General features: G+C 37.6%; 1 long non-coding RNA gene across 2 annotated transcripts in view; it reads left to right on the top strand.

Annotated features, from left to right (window-relative positions):
• Positions 1-13,859, top strand: part of LOC145997248 (uncharacterized) — a 54,685-nt gene extending 40,826 nt beyond the window's left edge. For both annotated transcript variants that reach the window (XR_014442877.1, XR_014442878.1), the window contains exon 4: positions 10,126-13,859. This is a non-coding gene — a long non-coding RNA (uncharacterized LOC145997248). The remainder of the gene's footprint in view (positions 1-10,125) is intronic.
• Positions 13,860-14,465: the final 606 nt, after the last annotated feature.

Here is a 14,465-nt window from a genome sequence, read left to right as displayed (position 1 = left end):
ACACTGCACGGTTTGCCACGATCCCTCACCCTAGGTCGTACAGATCCAGTTTCACGTAAACGAGCATCCACCTGTTGAAACAGGACATGTGATGGTAGGCGCCGATTTGGAAATCGTTCGCGATACACACGCCTTGCCTGATGGCTGTTTTGGTGTGTCACCGTAAACGAGATGCATATCGGCAAGCTCGTTGGTGGTGTATGTCGCCATTGTCAGGCTCACAAAGGAGCACACAAATATGTACGAAACTAACTTGTGATGTACCATTCACGACTACAGCACTGAACACTCCACACAGGTGTCCACCCCGTACAGACAACACAGATGGTATGCATTACGTACTTCCTAACGGTCACTTTAGCAATGTGCTCAATTATAGCACACGCCTCAGGATGAACACCTTGCGACAACACGCGTAACTGACAGGCAGATCGCTAGTCGCATACACTGACGCGTTGTTTGTATGTACGTATACCAGCGATAGCAGGCCATGACAGGTAGCATCCAGCTGAGCGCCTCTAGCAGAGCTTTATGTACTACTACATCTTCCGTCGTAGTATTTGGAGCCGATATCAGTACGTGCTGGTCGTTCTCTCACGTGTACGTACGTATTTCATTTCTACATACAGTCTTTGATACTACTTGTGTACGTGTGTGTCACCATAGTACACCTTTTGCACAAGATGTCTGTGTACCCTCTTCTCTGGGGAATCCCCTTCTGCAGCCTGCTTTTCGGACACTTCCTGGCGAAATGTTCTTCATGTGCTGTTACCTCCATCATTTCCCTTTGTACCCCCATTCGATACCTGCGTTCCATGTCGGACATACGTATTCCCGGGAATCCCTCACTTCTTGTGAGGAATCCCTGCCACATTCATTTTCGACACGCGATTTGTGCACATTCGGTAGCCCAGGTGTGTTTTCTTTGGGGATATCGTGCCGCATCTTCTTTATGAGTACTATTTGTCGGCATATGAAGGTGTGAAGTCCATTTTCACAAGATTTCGGCATCCTCTAGCGCTGACACGGTGCGTCATTCGACAAAATTCCATTTACATTTTCATCTTCATTTCACTTGGCGGTTCACCTCCTCCGCGTTGTAAACGGAATTTTGCACCACCCTGTATAATGCAGTGGCAGCTTGTGCTAAAAATATATTAGAAGTTTGCAGGAAACTTAGCAGAAAGTTTTTCTGGCCAGTGTTCTAATATGCTAATATATTACTAATTATTATAATTACTAATACACTAATAATTTTATTTTTTATGTATAATAGGGATGACCCAATTTAAAATTTAGCCGATATCGATAACCGATATTCTACCGATCCAATATAATAGATTCCAAATGGTCCTTGAAGAACCTGAATAGTTCGTTAACCTCCTTAATAGATGTATATTTTGAGTTGACTGCAGTGCAAAAGGTGCATATTTAGACATTTATTTTTTTAAAAAATAGGGCATGGAGAATATCTATAAAAATTATAACAAAATTGCAGAATTTGCACTAAATTATCAGATATTTATAGATATATCGAATTGGTAAAATAATTGGTTATTTTACTTATGAATCGATACATCTACCTGCCTATATCGTCCAATATTGATAAGAGTACTGATTAATCTCTCCCGTCCCTAATGTACAGGGAGGTCACAAAGTGGGCATACCCCCCTGTATTTTCGACGCTACGATGGTTATGGTTGAATGCTTGATATGAACACATGCCTGATGGTTTAAGTGTCCGGAACATCGGTATGGAGACCACCTTTTTCGTAGCATGGCCAAAATTTGGCACACTTCGCGATGCAATTGTGAATAAGACCTTTTTCCCGGCGGTGACGTTCCCCTCAATACGTTCTGAAGGGCCTCCAAGAAGTCCCACATGTGGTTAATCAATAACACAGGTATGTGTTTATATCAAGTAATCCAACTATTACCATCGTGGTGTCGAAAATAAAGGGGCCCACTTTCTGACCACCCTGTATAAAAAGCTCTGCCTGAAGTTAAAAGAACAGATGCAATATTTATGTGAGTGACTAGTGACAGTGACATGGACCTGTTTGTTAAAATAATACATACTACTGAATATCCAGTCTCATTTTATATACTTGTATGTGTCCTTTTCACAAATCATTCATGTAACAGTTGGGCTGAAAAGTTCGTAGGCTGACTCATAGATGGCGTTACTAGAATTAAATCCATGTGATTTTTACTTAGTACTAACCTTCAAAAGATACGTGTATAAATTTCACAGCTGCCGGATAATTAAATTTAAATTTAAACGAGGCGAAATGAGCATCGAAGATGATGCACGCAGTGGACGCCCCAAAGAGGCTGTTACCGACGAAAACATCAAAAAAGTCCACAAAATAATTTTAAATGATCGTAAAGTGAAGTTGATCGAGATAGCTGAGACTTTAAAAATATCAAAGGAACGTGTTGGACATATTGTGCATGAATATTTGAACATGCGAAAGCTGTGTGCAAAATGGGTGCCGCGCGTGCTCACAATCGATCAAAAGCAACAACGTTTTGATGATTCGGAGCAATGTTTAGCGATATTCAACCGTAATAAAATTGCTTCCCCATCCACCATATTCTCCAGATCTGGCCCCCAGTGACTTTTTCCTGTTTGCAGACCTTAAAAGAATGCTCGCTGGAAAGAAATTTAGCACTGATGAAGAGGTAATCGCCGAAACTGAGGCCTATTTTGAGGCTAAAGAGAAATCGTACTATAAAAATGGCATCGAAAAATTGTATGACCGCTATAATCGTTGTATCGCCCTCGAAGGCAACTATATTGAATAATAAAATCGAATTTTGTCAAAAAAATATTTTTTACTATGTTAGCCTACGAACTTTTCAGCCCAACTGTTAGTACATCCTGGGCTGCTTTGTAGCAGACTAGTGACACTATGGTGACTTGACCAATAGCCAGTGTAATCCTTGGTGTGGATTGTGTTCTGTCCGTGTATGTTTATAATTAACCTTTCATCTATCAACTTTAATATTTATCTTTGTGATTAACCAGAAGGGGGAAAAAAGTGAAGTAAATTACAACAAATAATACCATCAGTTTTCTCAGGCTAAATTGCAGGAAATAAATACTGTCATGGTTTGAATTGCTATGATATTGATAGTAAGAAACTCCTCAAAAGAGAAGTTTTAAGTCCAGTTTATGCTCAGATAGAATAATCGTGACAGGACATACAGTTCCAATTGGAATTCAAACTACTGTTGGCCTTGACATGGGATTCTTGATTACAAGGTGACAGAATTTCAGTGACACCATTTGGATGACCCAGGATGCTGTTAAGCATGTGAATATTATGAATAGGAATTTAAATTTTCTGCAGATGTGGGAAGGCTGAAAAACATCAACTGTGCAATTAAATAATTTTATGTATTTAAAGAAAGCATCTTAATTAATATTTCATGCACGTGAAATTGCCAAATGATGCAGAACTTGGAATAGTAACCAATTCCTCTGCCATTCGTGCCACGTGGCCTACCCACCTAGGTCTTCTTAATTTAAGTAATTTATTTACAGTTTTGTTAATGTAAACTTCTGTTAGATTATTATGTATGAACATTCTGTTTTTTACCAATGATCTGTGACAAAGTGAGATTTGTATTTTGTGTGGATAATGAATTTGTAGTGTGAAAGTATTTCTGAAATTTAATTTAGAATATGGCATTGTTTCATGGTAAATTTTAAAAAATGCTATTATTCTTTGACTAATTTATACTTTTTTAATATTATTAATTGTCAACTTACCTGATTCTAAAGTTACTAATATTTGATGAATTTTTGTTGTTACTCATAAGAAACAACCATGTCCAGGTCAGGATTCGAACTTGGAACCTCCAGTGTTTTGGAGTAGTTGGTTAGCACTCCGGATTTGTAGTAAAAATCACAGGTGTATCATAGGTGCAATCTCTACCACCAACAAAATAAATTTGTTCACCTGAAGAGGAGAGAAGAGGTGTTCTCTCAAAACATAGTGTTCGAATAAGTATAGTTAAAGCACTAGATTGGATAATGTCCGATTAACATTGCATGCTATTGGTATTTCTGTTAGGTATTACATGATGTACTACAGAATGTGGTGGAAATTTGTAGATGAAACTGTTAAGCAATGTTCTGTACATTGATATTATGCAGTTGCAATTGAATTCTTGTCTTGTCACGTCACTTTTATATCTATTTTGAACAACTTAAAATTACTGCAATGTGTGCATATCTATATTAAGTGGTTAGCATCGGTATTAAAGGGCTTTTCTACTGTTACGGCAGCTGATCATCATGCTGGCAAGGGAAGTGGGGAGCGGGGAAGTGACCAATCCAGCATGATAGGAAACACAGCAGCAAGTAGAAGGAGGTTCACATATTAATTCCTCCCCTTGACGTCGTGACACTCTGCACCACTGCTGTTGTCTGGTTGGTGTGCAGCATAATCCCTGCTCCCCACTTCCCTTGCCAGAACTAGGACCGGCCTCCGTAAGAGAAAATACCTACAGGATCTCTTCGAAGTGGGATCTTTTGTTTGTGCATACACATTAAATGTTTCTTTGTGAGGATTGATGAAAGAATTTAATCAGGACATAGCAGGAAAAATCTTGACCATGACTTGAACATAGGGGTTACTATCCTTCCTGCGTGCCAGTTACATAGGTGATGCTCCTGCTGCCAGGAGACTGGCGACTCTGGATGGCCTGTGCAGAAGCCTTCTCTGGGTAGAACTGAAGAAAACTCAAACATGGAAGAAATTAAATTTGAACAGTTTATTTTCTTTAGTACTTAGTACAGGGAGGTTATTTCAGTCGTTTACCTTCACAGCGTTGGCCGCCGAGCGGCCCCTTCATGCAACAGGTCCCTGCAAGTTGACTTACAGGAAGTCCGTAACAGAAACTGCTTGTTTTGTAATATTTCCACTTTTCACAATTACAGTTACAATTACAATTGAAATAAGCTCGTACCTTGTCGCAAGGATGCTGGAAAATTTGTCCTCCCAAATACAAATATTTCTGGCACATTATTTCTGACATCTAATCTTAGATTAGATATCGCTACTTTATCCTCAATTGTCGCGAGAGTGCCGGCAGCTTATCGGGGTTGGGGGGGAGTTGTCAGCCACGAGAGGGTGCTTCATACTGAACAAATGCGACACTGTCGGCAGTGATGCCAATCATAGGGACATGTCCCTACGCATAGGGACTTTTCACTATATTTCCCCCGCGTAGGGTCAGATTTTACCAAATAAGGGAAAACGAAGGGACTTTTTTCAATCTTGGAAAATAACATTTTATTGTCCAAAGGTGCAAAGCTTACTCTCCAGTCAGTTGCACTTTCTTCGTGCTCGGTTTGGAATGAATGGATTAGTTTATCTGAATACTTTAGCGAGGAGGAAAATAAAGAACTAACTAACAAATCTCCATCAGAATTTTGGAACATGTTATCAGTTACCAAGAACTTTCAAGGCAAGTTCTTTTTTGAAAACATTTCCACTCTCGCGAAAATAGTGCTAACATTGCCACATACTAACGCGGAAACGTAAAGAATATTTTCAATGTTAAGTGCTACAAAAACAAAAAAGATAAATAAAATGGGACCAGAATTGTTCAAGACTGCAGGAAATACAGCATCACCAACCAACCTCTATCTCTTCACAGCAGCAGCATGTATGACTTCAAATAACATAATCAACAGTAAATGACTCAACGTTATTTATTAGGGGTGTGTGGGATCCCGAAAAGTCGGGACCGGGTTCGGGAAAAAAAAATTCCCATCCCGATCCCGACTTCGGGAAATGACTTACCGACTTTTCGGGATCCCAAGCAGTCGGGAAATACCGAATGGTCACTTTAAAAAGTCACTTTCCTGCACACCCCTATTATTCATTAAGATAAGAATTTACAATACAGGACCCTTCTGTAATTTCTACGTCTTATACGAAATAACTAGTGTTGATGATTTATCTCAAGTTAACATGTGGGGTGATGTGAAAAAATTGTTCATCAACGTGTAGAAGTTGTAAAATAAGCTTTTCAATCCTCGCAATGATTCTCAGTATACAACTATGGTAGCTATATTTGTTGATATGAACAATTGACGACGTTCGCAATTAGTTACGCTGTCTACAACATTGCCACACTGTTGATTTTATACTTGGAGAGCATGAATAGTGTAAGAATGTCGGAAGAGAACAGTATAAAAGTTGTTAATGTTGTACAGATTGTTAGGTGGAGTCTGTAAGAGGATTGCCGTGGGCTAATTAATAAACTTATGAATTTCGGTATATTGCCCAAAGAAGGTGCTTACATGTCACAGCAACAATCACGATGTAGAAAAACGTGTGGACTGATTTGATTACAGGTAAGTTTGGCAACAGTGCATCGATCGTAAAATTGCAGGATACGAAAATGGCATCTTCAATGATGAACGTTTGCTGTTAAAGTGCTATGAAAATAAGATTTTTTTATCGGTTCGTAATCACAATTAGCTCAAAACCATTCACGGATAGCCCCACTGATCATTCTCGGTAAGGTTAGGTTAAGTTAGGTTAGGCAAGGCAAACACAGTTAAAATTTGGGGTCGAAAAACCTTGCACGGGTAGCCCCACAAACCATTCAGGTAAGGTTAGGTTAGGTTAAGATAGGCAAACATAGTTAAAATTTGGGGTCGTAGTAATATCAGGAATGTACATTTTCTTTTTGAAGTATTTGAAACACAAAATCTTCTGGTAAATAATGAGCAATCGCGGACCACTCGATTTCACTTATTTTGCAATTTCTACACGTGACCTCTAAATTTTAACTTCAAATTCGTGATTAGGAGGCCTCAATTAGTGAGTATGCGAAATATTACAAAAAACTGGGAGGGGTCCTGTATTGTAAACTCGCTCCTTCATTAATTGTGGAAACACCGAGTAGAAAGATTTGGTAAGTAAATGTGTATGTTTTATCTTCTGTTTTGCGTGCTCATGAGGTGGTGTTTATTTTTGGTCGCTTTACTTGGCATAGGGACATTTGGTCAGTTGTAGGGTCATTGCCGAAAAATGGTTAGCAACACTGTCAGCTACCAGATGTAGTGAGTGTACCATACCCTCCTCATGCTCACTTCTGTTTGTGCATGTTTTTTATACTGTTATTGATTTGCTGTGCTATTCAGTGCTAGTGCTTTATTGTGTGTTAATTGTTATTCATTCATTAGTTATGCCGCTAAACAAATATGGTCTTGAACAAAGAGTTTTTATGTACGATAATTACGTGAAAACAAATTCTTGCAGAAAACTGGCCAGGCAATTACGAGAGACAAGATCTCTTGAACCTAAGAAACGTGTTGCATTGCTGTTGAAGGAGGTCATTTTCAACATCTCTTATAACACAGGAGGTTAGTGATCATCATTATTATTACTTTTAAATATCATTTTACGCTTTCGGTTTGCTTTATGCGCCGTGATGCTGTCTTCTCTTTCTGTCAACTGAGGATAAAGTAGCGATGTCTAATCTAAGATTAGATGTCAGAAATAAGGTGCCAGAAATATTTGTATTTGGGAGGCACCTTTTCCAGCATCCTTGCGACAAGGTATTTGCTTATTTCAATTGTAATTGTAAAAAGTGGAAACATTACAAAACAAGCTGTTTTTGTTACAGACTTCCTGTAAGTCAATTTTCCGGGACCTGTTGCATGAATAGACTGCTCGGCGGCTGACGCTGTGACGGTAAATGACTGAAATAACCTCCCTGTACTTTAGCAACGATGACGTAACTGGAATACAAGATATGAGGCAAGAAAATATTTGCAATAAATGAGCCCATCGGGACATCTAACATACAAAGCTTAACCTGGTAGTGGCATGGAGGGAGCCAAGCCCCTAACCAGCTAGAAGTGAGACAGGAAATGTGACATGGGTTAGGGATGAACAAAAATACCAGTAATTGAACCATGCTGATTCCTGAGGCGAAAATCTCAGTTTTTATACTCGTGGTTTGAATGTAATTTTCCTATAACTTTATCATAATGTCATGATAATAGTAGGGTGGATCAAATGAAAACTGAACAGTGGATGCATTGGGTTATATTTATGTATGTGTATAACCCTGTGTAGTGGTAGAGCAGGAGGTATGGAAGGAAACCCCTACTGCATAATAGACTCACCCAAGATAGTCGTGCGTGAGCACGTGATATGCATAAGTGGTTGGGCAGCAGTATCATCCAAGAAGACAAGTGCAGTGGCGAATGAAGGCAGTCTATGGAAAACATGCTCTGTCATTGACCCGAGGGACGGGAATCTGTGAAGGATGATGAGCAACCTGGACAAGCTCACGTCATCATCACAGATGCTCTGGTGGAACAAGTCGACCGGATAATCCACGCAAACAGATGATTCGATATCAACATGGATGTGGGAGTGAGTTTTGGTTCTGTACATACTGTCATTACAGACATATTGCAGTACAGGAAAGTGGGTGCCACACCATCTCACAGATGATCAGAAGAGCCTCCGTATGGGATTGTCTACGCAGCATCTTCTGAGGTATCATGCCGAGGACAGTTTCCTGGAACAGGTTGTGGCAGGTGATGAATCTCGTTGCCACCACTTCCTACTCGAAGGCAAACGACAATGTCAACAGTGGAGACATCCGAGCTCTCCAAGCAACATACCTTTAAATAATATCTGTAAACAAAATATATACTTGTCTATAAATACTCAGGTAGATGTCTATTTACTATGGCTGAAGAAAGAGCATAGTAAAGCAAATTAATTGAGATCAAATTTTCAAATGTTAGAAAGTGATGGTGAAACCGAGCAGGGGCAAATGTGAATCCTTTACTGTTTCCTTTTTCTAAGTGGCATCAAGCACAACACAATGCATGTACAGACCAACATGTATTTTAATACCAACAAATTTAAGAATGGCGATATCTATCAATATGGACATCGATATATCAAAATATCGCATAGCCCTACATGCATGCACATTGAATACTTTATTACAGATTGGAGTGACTTGTGTTGCTTGTTGCTTTGGTCTGAAAGCTCCCTAATGTTTGAAAATGATTATCTTTGCATGTAGTATAATTTCACAGAGTAACTTTTATGGTGGATTTACAATTGAAATACAATGTGTACAAAAAGTTTTCCCCTGATTTCAAACATTTATTACACAAATAGTATATTAGATAGAGACTTTTTTTTTGTTTGTTTTTTTATAAATGGCACCAAAATTAAAATGTTTTGTTATGTTAGGCACAGACATGATGTGTTTTTAAAAATGTTCCCCAAAATCACAAGTTTCTTGTTGTATTCATAAACTTCAACATGTTACATGGAGAATGTCTGAACGATTCTCAGTTTCTCAGCATCTGCTCAGTCACCATCCCTAACATGAAGCTGTTGCGTAACATTTTAACTACTTTGCTCTGAGGGATTCCAAGTTCTCTTGAAGCATGACAAATTGATTTCAGTGGACTGCGTTGAAATGTAGTGCACACTGCTTTCACAGTCCCCTCACTCACAGCAGACCTACCCATTCTGGTTGTCAGCAGTCTCCTTAAACTTTGCATTCCAATGCCTTGATTTTTTAAAACATCTGAGAGTTTCGTCCATACTCCATTCTGAAGTGTCACCAATGTTTTACAGAGCCTCCCCGATGGCACAGTAGTAGCGTCATTGCCTTGTAAACAAGGTGGTCCCGGGTTTGATACCCGGTGGAGTCTCATAGTGGTTCGGATCCCACTTTAAACTGTAGGTCCAGTCCCGATTAACCTTACTGTGCATAAAGTGGACTTAAAACACCATATCAATAAAATAAACCAATGATTTACTTTCACGGTACCACAGAACATACTGCACTTCTTCTTCAACATTTAGGTCATGTTGAATCGGATGATCACAGAGTCAATTGCAACAATGCCAAAAAACTGATAAATCAGGATATTTAATGCCACAACATTCGTCTTTCTGTCATAGTTTTTAAGGTACGATTTTTCTTAATCTGGGAAAGACTTCATGTATCTGACATGAAATATTGAATACATTATATGAAAATAAAGAGGTTAGTACAGATACAAAGACTGTCCCTGTAAGGAGGAAATTATGTGTCAATAATTATTTTCAGAGTTTGGGTGATGCCGACAGGAACGCATATGAACTGAATGTTCTTCAGAACTCTTTGGAAGAAATCCGGTTAAAGTGGAGTCCACAGAACCAGTCATGTTTTCAGAATTGCGTGGAGCTTCACATGCAACACATTCAAGTGGGACTGAGTCAGTTGGGAAGTCTACACCCTTTTATGATACAGCGAGTGTAGTGAATTGTTGCCAAATAAACAAATATTAGTATTGTTTCAATTTCTGCACATAATATATATATAAGCGAGTGTGTGTATGTACTAAAGTATGCTTGATTATGTGAGTTTTTTTTTATTATGCAGGTGTTGCTGGTTTATAAGTATAGATTAGAACTAATAGAAATAACTAAGCCAAAAGTATGTGTGTGTGTGAAAGAATGTTGACTAAACATTTGAAGCAGTGCAATGACAACAGCATATATATTTTATGTACATAAAATGTTTATGTGAGTTTATGTTTTGTTCCTTTTAAGTTCTGTAAATAAGTTGAGTATAGATTATTTTTAATTTCTGCCACGCTGACTTTCAGAGTGAAGTGATGAGAGTTTAATACAACTAGAAAGTATGGATTCTTGTCTGACTCTTCAGTTTGTAACTAGAGGTTGTGTATGTTATAGTACCAGTTAGACGATTGATTGGTCAGTAGCTAGGATTATAACAGTCTCAGGTTGAGTGACGCACAGATTTAAAACTGTTCGAAATTGTCATTTCTTGTTTCCTATATTTAAGTTCTTGATTTTCTGTAAACATGGCATTAAAAAATGGTGGCTTGATCGAGACTTGATGTGCAATAGTGCTCTAATCAAATGCAATGTTTTAACAATTTAATTTGAACCATCAAGACCTCAAACCATAAACAGTTTCAAATTTATCACCCATTTACCTACCATGGTACACAGTGCCTTAACTAATCCAACCGCAACTGATGTCAGTGCCATAAGCATTATTTTTGTGTCATTTTTTCACAAGTTCCGACCAGTTTCTCCCTCAAACAGTGCATCAACCATATTTAAATCATTTCTGTTCTGACGAGTTTTCAAATTGATTTAACTAATCTTCATTCATTACTAGTGCCTTAACTAATTTCTTTGCTGTTCACCATATTACCACAGCCCAGTCATCTTCTGATTAAAGAATTCAAGTTAAAATCTCGTTCCTTTTGCTGTTCTAGATGTTACAACACTGCACATGGGCATTTTCAAGAGCTACACGTGTATACACAGAGCAACAACTTAATTCTTGTCTTTATATCATTCGTAACAAATTTCAATTATTTATTGTCTAAGCACTTACTGAAAAGTAACAATATCACATTTATTTCCTCTCACTATATATCAGCTTCAAAGTGTGTAGCATCGTAAACAAAGTTGAACTTTTTGTCCCCTGGTAAAAGTTTGTACATAACTACAGCTTATAAAGTACATATTTGCATTATAGTTGTACCTTACAACATGATGTGCAAGTACTACTGTACACAATCAGAATTTTAAAATCAAGTCTGGATTATTTTGTGGGGAATGAGGGGGCACAAGCCCAAAAGCCTCCCCTATGGCCGTGCAGTACCTTCAACCTGCACTATCGAAGTTTTGTTTTAAAAAATGTCTCTCCTTTCAACACCGGTATGACATTCCAAATTGTGCAAAATTATATCTGCTTAGAATTTCTTCTAGAGCATTCACATGAATTTTTCTATGTCTTGCTTTCTGTGTTGTCTATAGGTCTGTCTTCAGGCACATCCAGCATGTAATGTGTCATGAAAATCAGTTGCTACGAGCTCTAAACCTGGCCTCGTAACGTATACATTATTTGAATTGTAATTGTGAAAGTAAATGTGTGTTAGTTGGTTAGGAAGCTTACGTTTGGTGCTATCAGCATGTTTTAGCAACATATTTACATGCTGGATGTGACTGCAGACAAAACTGTTGTCTAGGAGCTGTGGTGGTCTAGTTGGTAGTGCATCTGACTGCCACGTGGGAGACCCAGGTTCGATTCCCAGAGTGGGTGATCAAAGGTTGGAATTTTTTCAGCCTTGTCTCCACATAAAGTGGCTCTGGGCCTCACCCAGCCTCAAATCAATGGGTACCTGTGGGGTAAAGGTGACCGGAGCATGGTGCTGATCGCATCACCTCCAAGATGGCCAAGATCGAGAATGTGTGGGCCCTACCACAACATCCCCTAAAAGGGCCTTCATGCACGGGGAACTTTATCTTTACCTAGATATGGGCAATTCCATTGTGGCAGGTGTGACATTTAGACAATTTACATTCATTTTTTAATTATTTTCTTAGCACCTTCAAATATGTAACGCTATCAATTCATGTAATTTCATTTTCCTTGATGAAAGTTATTTAATTTCAGAATATTTCTCCCATCTCAATTCTCAGCTACAGAAAATACATTTTTTGTACTTGTGACGGGTGTGACACTTTTGAGACATGACTTTAGGACCTTCCTGAGTCTTTCAGAAAACTATGAGATATATATGGATTTACTGAAATACTTTTTTACTTATTTACTTTTATTTACTTCAACATTTAAATGCTTTTAGTTTCTAACCTTTTTTGCATGTGATGGGTGTGAGTGACACCATGCCCATTATTGGAACAAGGCCAAGGCTATGAAAATTATCATAAATAGATTCTTCAAACTAAGATTTGTTTCGGAAATTAAGTAGGACACTTCAAAGCTTGAGACAATTCGAACGAAATTAGAATTTATTTTATTTTATTTTCTCATGGCATAATATGTATTATAATGAAACTAATTAAGTGGAGACACCACACATAAAATCCCATTTCTGCTATAAAAAGTAATAGGTTTGAAACAATATGTTATTTAAAAGCCATTAAAATAATGTTTGAATTAATAATTCCAAATTCTGCACTAGTTTTCCCTTTAATTTCATACATAATGAGTGATATTTTAATAAAAATAAAATAAACCTTGTTTGTCCACTTTCACATGGAATGGCTCATATCTGTGAGTGAAATAACTCTTTGTGCCATGAAAGAATCACAAATTTCTGGATAATAGTCGAAGTTAAACAACACGAAAGTTCACTTGAATGTTATTTCAAAACAGACGTAACTCTTGTGAATTTGGAGTATCGTAGCAGTTTTTCAAAAAAGGAGGAATTTTCAACTACGACTAATTGTTTCCAAATTTGTGTGTCCGTGCATTTTACTTCATTGGTGTGCTGAGTTTATAAGAACAAAAGCATGCAAAACAGATGACTTAGACAATTTTAAAGAGTGGAAAGCAAGTTTATATTCGAATCTCAATCAGGCCACAAGGTTACAATGCATTTTTTTGAAACCATTTGAAATATGGTATGGTTTCTAAACTTATGTATATTTTGTAAGGTGGATTGACTGGTTTAAGTTTAAAAATATATTATTCTGGGGCTGTAATGGAATTACATGTACTAGTTACACATACCATAATTTCACTTGGATCTCATGTTACAAATGTCACAATTTCTAAAACAACAATATGGAAATTGTATAACAGAAACACTTTTCATTAACAGTATTTCTCTCTGCTTCCATATTTTTTGTCACATGAAAGATGTAGTAAATGAAAATTAAACATGTGAGAGATGTTGTACACGATCTGTAAAATTCCACTCATGTATTTGTTAATGAGTGTTTTGTCAACACAAATCATGATTTTTCTTTTATAGCAGTGTTGCAATATTGTCAATTTTTATTGTTTTTCTTATTTCTGCCTGTTTCTTTTCATAAGATATTTAATGTAGATAAGAAATACAGTGTTTCAAGATAAATAATTAGATTCTGTTCATTTTGTTTGTTTATAATTTTTACATCTTTTATTTAAATGGTCTTTAGTAAATCACAAAGGGTTTCGTAAGATATAGAAGTTAGGAACCTTGCAGAAAGGTAAATTTAATATTGTATTGCATTATTATTATTGTATCATGTTTGCTGCAGACATTTGGTTATTAACCATTACTAACTAACTAACTCCCTAGCCTTCTTAAACCCGAAGGTTCATGGCTGCAGCAACACAGGCCTTCCATCTTTCCCTATCTTGAGCAAGTTCTATATACTCTTTTCCATCCCTACCGATTTCCCTTAGGTCCATCTCAACGTTGTCCCTCAATCTTCGTCTTGGCCTTCCTACAGGTCTCTTACCATCAGGTTTCCCAACAAGAATCCTGTAAACTCCTCTTTCCTCTCCCATTCGTGCCACATGGCCTGCCCACCTAAGTCTTCTTGATTTAATTATTCTAATAATATCTGGACATGAATACAAATTATGTAGTTCTAAATTATGTAACCTTCTCCATTCACCTGTCTCCTCATCCC

Source organism: Lepisma saccharinum, chromosome 13 (genome assembly GCF_977018435.1).
Source record: "Lepisma saccharinum chromosome 13, izLepSacc3.1, whole genome shotgun sequence".
Taxonomy (NCBI): domain Eukaryota; kingdom Metazoa; phylum Arthropoda; class Insecta; order Zygentoma; family Lepismatidae; genus Lepisma; species Lepisma saccharinum.
The sequence above is the reverse complement of the archived record's forward strand: the minus strand, read 5'-3'. Positions and strand labels throughout refer to the sequence as shown.